Source organism: Staurois parvus, unplaced genomic scaffold (genome assembly GCF_062004578.1).
Source record: "Staurois parvus isolate SC_StPar_1 unplaced genomic scaffold, SC_StPar_1.0 ptg002688l, whole genome shotgun sequence".
NCBI lineage: Eukaryota > Metazoa > Chordata > Amphibia > Anura > Ranidae > Staurois > Staurois parvus.
In genome coordinates this window covers 25,164-31,163 of record NW_028320484.1, presented here as the reverse complement: position 1 = coordinate 31,163, position 6,000 = coordinate 25,164, and positions in this window count along the sequence as shown.

Here is a 6,000-nt window from a genome sequence, read left to right as displayed (position 1 = left end):
GTGTGGGACACATGGGGCACGTGGATGGCGGGTGTGGGGCGTGTGGACGGCGGGTGTGGAGCGCGCGGATGCTGGGTGTGGGACACATGGGGCACGTGGATGGCGGGTGTGGGGCGTGTTGACGGCGGGTGTGGGGCACGCGGTCGGCTGGTATGGGGCGCGCGGATGGCGGGTGTGGGGCGCGCGGATGGCGGGTGTGGGGCGCGCGGATGGCGGGTGTGGGGCGCGCAGGCGGAGGGGTACAGGTGAACCGGGCCTCTTTCAGCGGGTTGGCAGCTTCCAGAGGTGACGGGCCGGGATGTGGATGAGCCCAGATTACCCAGAAGCTCCCAGGATTTGCCCCGCAGCGCCCCCGGGAGCCGGGTCAGGGAGGTGCAGGTATTTCCAGAACCAGATTTGGGTCAGTGTCTGTTTCATAATCCCGGAGAGGTTTCCATGGCAACCTGCACATCCTCGCTCCGGAATACCTGAAGATGCGGCTCGGAGGATGGGAGATAACGAGCGCGATGACGTCACCTTCCCGCCACGCGGTGCGCTCTCACCTGATCCCCGGAGAGAAATGAAGATATAATGACCGACGCCGGGGGGGGGGGGGTGGTAATGCAGCTGCAGAGGGAAATAAAACCCGACTTTCCACAATGCCTTTCATTCCAAAAACATTACTTTGTAAGAAAACAAAAAACTGTCACATGAAGAGAGCGATCCGATGTTCGGGGGCAAGAAAACGGAGAGGAGCTTCAGGGAAACAATGGCGTCACGAAGGTGGGGGGGGGGGCAATAGGGAGAGAGAGGAGAGAGGAGGATGCTTAGAGGAGAGGGGGGGAAGGATAGGATGGAGAGGGGGAAGAAAAAGAGAGGAGAGTAAGGGCAAGGAGAGGAGAGCAAGGGCGAGGAGAGGAGAGTAAGGGCGAGGAGAGCAAGGGCGAGGAGAGGAGAGGAGAGCAAGGGCGAGGAGAGGAGAGGAGAGCAAGGGCGAGGAGAGGAGAGCAAGGGCGAGGAGAGGAGAGGAGAGGAAAGGAAGGACAAGGAAAGTAAAAGGGAGAGAAGAGGAGAGGAGATTTAGAGGAGAGGGAGTGAAGAGTTAGGAAGGGAGAAGAAGAAGTGGGGAGAGGAAAAAAGAGGAAGAGTAAGGAAAGTAAAAGGGAAAGGAGAGGAGAGAGGAGTTAGGGGAAAGGGGGTGAAGGGTTAGGAAAGGAACAGAGAAGAGGAAGGGGGGAGAGGAGAGGAAATGAGAGGAAGAGCAAGGAGAGTAAAAGGGAAAGGAGAGGAAAGAAGTAGAAAAAAGAAGAGGGGCGAAGAGAGGAGAGGAGGGAAGAGGATAAGAAAGTCACTTCCTGTCTGGCGAGGATTGGGGGAAAAGGAAGAGGGAGGATGGGAAGGGCAATGATGGGGGAAAGGGAAGAGGGAGGATGGGAAGGGCAATGATGGGGGAAAGGGAAGAGGGAGGATGGGAAGGGCAATGATGGGGGAAAGGGAAGAGGGAGGATGGGAAGGGCAATGATGGGGGAAAGGGAAGAGGGAGGATGGGAAGGGCAATGATGGGGGAAAGGGAAGAGGGAGGATGGGAAGGGCAATGATGGGGGAAAGGGAAGAGGGAGGATGGGAAGGGCAATGATGGGGGAAAGGGAAGAGGGAGGATGGGAAGGGCAATGATTGGGAAATGTAGCGATATGGAAGGAAGAAGGAAAAGGAGCCGAGGGAACAGGCGAGGAGAGGAAAGGACAGGAAGTGGGAGAATGGGGGAGGGGGAAAGGACAGGGGTGGGGAGAATGGGGGGCTCAGTCCAGGCCACACCCCCTCCTTGGTCCCCCCGAACCTGCATGAACAATACACCAAGTCTTATTCCCCAACGTGCGCGATGACGCTACGCAAGCTGCGGTAACCCCTAGCAACCGATGACGCCGCGCAAGCTGCGGTAACCCCTAGGAACCAATGACGCCACGCGAGAGAGGCCACGTGGCGGTGATTTTTGTTGGCGCCCTGCGCAGAGCTCCGCCCTCACAGATCACACCCGATAGGTATAAAGGCGGGGCAGTGGAGTGAAGGCGCGGCTCGCCATCTCGCAGTCGTCATGGGTGACGGGTCGGCTCCTCGCCGCGCTCTCAGCTCCTCTCACACATCGTGAATAATCAGCCGCCTGCGAGGCCGCGGTCACATGCATCTGACCACCCTGCCTGTTGCCGTGGAAACTACCTGCAGAAACGGAGTCTTGCGTGGAGCTGGGCCAGCGGAGGAGTCTGCGGCACCCCTTGTTCACCGACTGCAGCACCACATGTACACCCGGTTGTGGGAGGGGCCACATTGTCTCCGAATTCTGATCTGCCATCCGACACGGCAACCAATCAGAATCCGTCTGTCACCAATAGAACCGCTGTAATGTGGGATCTGATTGGATGTTGGAGGAATTGTGGGAGGGGCAGAGACACAAACTACTGCGGGGAAATCTCCCCATTGTGGGAGGGGCAGAGACACAAACTACTGCCGGGAAATCTCCCCATTGTGGGAGGGGCAGAGACACAAACTACTGCGGGGAAATCTCCCCATTGTGGGAGGGGCAGAGACACAAACTACTGCGGGGAAATCTCCCCATTGTGGGAGGGGCAGAGACACAAACTACTGCGGGGAAATCTCCCCATTGTGGGAGGGGCAGAGACACCAACTACTGCAGGAAATCTCCCCATTGTGGGAGGGGCAGAGACATAAACTACTGCAGGAAATCTCCCCATTGTGGGAGGGGCAGAGACACAAACTACTGCAGGGAAATCTCCCCATTGTGGGAGGGGCTGAGACACCAACTACTGCAGGAAATCTCCCCATTGTGGGAGGGGCAGAGACACAAACTACTGCAGGAAATCTCCCCATTGTGGGAGGGGCAGAGACACAAACTACTGCAGGGAAATCTCCCCATTGTGGGAGGGGCAGAGACACAAACTACTGGGGGGAATGATCACTTTTGGGTGGGTTGCTCCTTTAGGCTGACTGCCCCTTTAAGCCCATTCTGGTGGTTTCTCTGCATCGCTGAGCACTTTCTGGCCGCTGCGGCTAATCCTTCTATTATTTAGCAGTGAATATGGAGGAGAATCCCCGGGCGATGCGGGGCCGCTGCACGCCTGCTCTGTGATGTGGGCGATGAGTCTGCGGTCACGTCAGTGGGAAGAGCGCCATGCACACGGCTGACATGGATTGTAGAGGCGTAGAGAGCCGGGGAGTCCTGAGCATTCATTGTGACAGCCGGGGCCCCGCCGCTCCCCAACCCCCAGCCAGAGCATCCGGGGGGGGGGGGGGCTAAACGTGTGCTCACCCCCAATTACATGAGCAACTGACAAGTGATGTCTAGGAAATCCCGAGGATTCCACGCTGAGCCCCCAATTCTATCATTTATGTGCCCAGCGGTGCCTCCCAATTCTCGGTATCTGTCCTCATTCTGTATGTATGGACTCTGCACAGTCCCACTTCTCCTGTCCTGGATGCCGGGTGTCATTCTCGGTATCTGTCCCCATTCTGTATATATGGACTCTGCACAGTCCCACTTCTCCTGTCCTGGATGCCGGGTGTCATTCTCGGTATCTGTCCCTATTCTGTATGTATGGACTCTGCACAGTCCCACTTCTCCTGTCCCGGATGCCGGGTGTCATTCTTGGTATGTGTCCCCATTCTGTATGTATGGACTCTGCACAGTCCCACTTCTCTGGGTGTCATTCTCGGTATCTGTCCCCATTCTGTATGTATGGACTCTGCACAGTCCCACTTCTCCTGTCCCGGATGCCGGGTGTCATTCTTGGTATCTGTCCCCATTCTGTATGTATGGACTCTGCACAGTCCCACTTCTCCTGTCCCGGATGCCGGGTGTCATTCTCGGTATCTGTCCCCATTCTGTATGTATGGACTCTGCACAGTCCCACTTCTCCTGTCCCGGATGCCGGGTGTCATTCTCGGTATCTGTCCCCATTCTGTATGTATGGACTCTGCACAGTCCCACTTCTCTGGGTGTCATTCTCGGTATCTGTCCCCATTCTGTATGTATGGATAGGGGTTCCAGGCATGTTGAGGAAATGCGTTGCTCCTGGCCGCCCCCCTCCCCCGCAGTGGACGCCTCGCACGTTGCCGCCATCTTGCTGTGGGTCAGATTAGCGCAGTGACGGGCTGCGGCGGTCCTCGGGGGAAGGTGACGTCACGCCATGGAACTGTGAATGAATTTTGTGGCGCTCCTTCTGGTGCCCCCCCTCCCCGCCGTTTTATTTACGATTCTCGGGAGGGGGAGGGGGGTTGCTGGTCTGCCTGGCGAATGGCTGCAGAGCGATTGGTGATATTTAACGGCCATCACACCCCCCCCTCCCCCGTCTGTGATGTGAACGCAGTGAAGGCGCTGGTTGCCATGGCAGCCAGGTGCCGTCTTCCCTCCCGCGTTACTGCAGCTCGCAAACTAATGAGACATCAGCTCGCCGAAAGACAACCGCAGCGCGGAGACTCGGCTCCCACCCGCAGAGAGGGGCCCCTCGGGCCCCCCGGGAGCCCTTTAGAGGCTGAATTTCCAGTTACATTTGCAATTTTGTTACCGTAACAAGAAAAAGGGGGCGTTGTGCGCCACGCGGCGTCCAACCATCAACGTACGCGGCGGAATTATGGGATATCACCGCAACACAAACGTCCTCCACCTAAAACCGAAATATCATTTATTTGTGGATTGCCCCTTAAATAGTGTGTGACTGTGGGGGAGGGGACATTAGAGTGTAAGCTCCTCTGTACAGAGACTGATGTGACTGTGGGGGAGGGGACATTAGAGTGTAAGCTCCTCTGTACAGAGACTGATGTGACTGTGGGGGAGGGGACATTAGAGTGTAAGCTCCTCTGGTACAGAGACTGATGGGACTGCGGGGGAGGGGACATTAGAGCGTAAGCTCCTCTGGTACAGAGACTGATGAGACTGTGGGGGAGGGGACATTAGAGTGTAAGCTCCTCTGTACAGAGACTGATGGGACTGTGGGGGAGGGGACATTAGAGTGTAAGCTCCTCTGATACAGAGACTGATGTGACTGTGGGGGAGGGGACTTTAGAGTGTAAGCTCCTCTGTACAGAGACTGATGAGACTGTGGGGGAGGGGACATTAGAGTGTAAGCTCCTCTGTACAGAGACTGATGGGACTGTGGGGGAGGGGACATTAGAGTGTAAGCTCCTCTGATACAGAGACTGATGTGACTGTGGGGGAGGGGACATTAGAGTGTAAGCTCCTCTGGTACAGAGACTGATGGGACTGTGGGGGAGGGGACATTAGAGTGTAAGCTCCTCTGTACAGAGACTGATGGGACTGTGGGGGAGGGGACATTAGAGTGTAAGCTCCTCTGGTGCAGAGACTGATGGGACTGTGGGGGAGGGGACATTAGAGTGTAAGCTCCTCTGTACAGAGACTGATGGGACTGTGGGGGGAGGGGACATTAGAGTGTAAGCTCCTCTGGTACAGAGACTGATGGGACTGTGGGGGAGGGGACATTAGAGTGTAAGCTCCTCTGGTACAGAGACTGATGGGACTGTGGGGGAGGGGACATTAGAGCGTAAGCTCCTCTGGGGCAGAGACTGATGGGACTGTGGGGGAGGGGACATTGGAGCGTAAGCTCCTCTGGTACAGAGACTGATGGGACTGTGGGGGAGGGGACATTAGAGCGTAAGCTCCTCTGGTACAGAGACTGATGGGACTGTGGGGGAGGGGACATTAGAGCGTCAGCTCCTGTGGTACAGAGACTGATGGGACTGTGGGGGAGGGGACATTAGAGCGTAAGCTCCTCTGTACAGAGACTGATGGGACTGTGGGGGAGGGGACATTAGAGCGTAAGCTCCTCTGGTACACAGACTGATGGGACTGTGGGGGAGGGGACATTAGAGCGTAAGCTCCTCTGGTACACAGACTGATGGGACTGTGGGGGAGGGGACATTAGAGCGTAAGCTCCTCTGTACAGAGACTGATGTGACTGTGGGGGAGGGGACATTAGAGCGTAAGCTCCTCTG